Source organism: Triticum dicoccoides, chromosome 7B (assembly GCF_002162155.2).
Source record: "Triticum dicoccoides isolate Atlit2015 ecotype Zavitan chromosome 7B, WEW_v2.0, whole genome shotgun sequence".
Taxonomy (NCBI): domain Eukaryota; kingdom Viridiplantae; phylum Streptophyta; class Magnoliopsida; order Poales; family Poaceae; genus Triticum; species Triticum dicoccoides.
Genome location: NC_041393.1, coordinates 754,331,256 through 754,333,305, shown reverse-complemented (window position 1 = coordinate 754,333,305; position 2,050 = coordinate 754,331,256).

Sequence of the window (2,050 nt, the reverse complement as noted above, 5' to 3'; positions counted from 1 at the left end):
TCACCCTCGCCGCCCGGTCTCCATGGCGAGCGTCGCCCCTCCCGCCGGTCCACCGGGCGCGTTCAGAGGCAACGCGGGCCTCCAGGCCTTCTCCCCCGCCTTGCAACAGGTGTGATGGCCGCCGAAGTTCAGGTCGGAGCTGCCGCAGCAGTACGACAGCGCGTCGGACCCTACGGAGTTCCTCCGAGCGTATGCGGAGGCCATCTAGGCGGTGGATGGAGACGACAAGGCCATGGCAAATTGGCCCCCTATGGCAGTCACAGGCATGCCTCACTCCTTGCTGCTCGACCTGCCAGAGTCTTCGGTGGCTTCAAGAGTTGCGCAAGTTGTTCATCGCGCGCTTCGCGGCTCCGACGCCCCATGCCATTGCAGCCATCCTCGGCGGCTCGTAGGCGTCCGTTTCAAGCCGCCATGCCAAGCAGTTCTTTCGCCAGATGGGAGCTTCTTCGTCCCCCCGAGGGTCCCCTCCGGGCTGGGCGGCGCCCAAGGCCGATCTCACCTTTGACTCCAGGGATCACCCCAAGACCACGGCTGGTGCCGGTGCACTGCCCATGCTTTGCACCCCCACCATCTGCAACATAGAGGTCACCAGGACCCTCATCGATGGCGGTGTCGGCCTCAACGTCCTCTCCGTGGAGGCATTCGGTCCGCTTCACGTGCCTCATGACCGGCTCCTCGCCACCAGGACATTTTTCGGAGTGGTCGGCGCCTCCACCTGCCTCGTGGGGCAGATTCGCCTCCCTGCCACCTTCGGAATGCACAAAAACTACCGCATCAAGCTCATCGACTTCAACGTCGCATGCATCGGGGTCCCGTACAACGCCATCGTCGGGTACCCTGCCCTCGCCAAGTTCATGGCGGCGACTCATCCCTGCTACAACATCATGAAGATGCCAGGAAGCAGCGGTGTCCTCACCATGCTGGAGACACTGGGGATGCACTGACGGCCCTCAGGCTCACCTTTAAGGCCACGGCGGCCGCACAGCCAAATGCGGGGAGCGCTCAGGAGGGCCCGGGGGCTGCCCCGGCAAAAAAGAATCCATTGTCCTCTCAAGACCGGGATGAGACAAAGCAAGTGCCGGTCGGTGAGGGCGGGGAGTCAGGAGCTACCGTCACCATAGGCGTCGGCCTCCCCCAAGATCAGGACGAGGCGTTTGTCGGCTTCCTCCGTGCGAACAAGGATGTATTTGTGTGGCAAGCAACAGACCTGGTGGGTGTCCTGCGAGGGGTGATCGAGCACCACCTCATGGTGTGCCCCAACTCGCGCCCCGTGAAGCAGAAGGTGCCACGACAAGCCTCAGATAAGCAGTCGTTCATCCTCCAAGAGACCCACAAGCTAAAGGAAATATGCCCTAGAGGCAATAATAAAGTTGTTATTTATATATTTCCTTATATCATGATAAATGTTTATTATTCATGCTAGAATTGTATTAACCAAAAACTTAGTACATGTGTGAATACATAGACAAATAGAGTGTCCCTAGTATGCCTCTACTTGACTAGCTCGTTAATCAAAGATGGTTAAGTTTCCTAGCCATAGACATAGTTGTCATTTGATAAATGGGATCACATCATTAGGGAATGATGTGATTGACTTGACCCATTCCGTTAGCTTAGCACTTGATCATCTAGTATGTTGCTATTGCTTTCTTCATGACTTATACATGTTCCTATGACTATGAGATTATGCAACTCCTGAATACCGGAGGCACACTTTGTGTGCTACCAAACGTCACAACGTAACTAGGTGATTATAAAGGTGGTCTACAGGTGTCTCCGATGGTGTTTGTTGAGTTTACATAGATCGAGATTAGGATTTGTCACTCCGATTGTCAGAGAGGTATCTCTGGGCCCTCTCGGTAATGCACATCACTATAAGCCTTGCAAGCAATGTGACTAATGAGTTACTTACGGGATGATGCATTACGGAACGACTAAAGACACTTGCCAGTAATGAGATTGAACTAGGTGAGATACCGACGATCGATTCTTGGGTAAGTAACATACCGTTGACAAAGGGAACAACATATGCTAATATGCGGTTTGACCA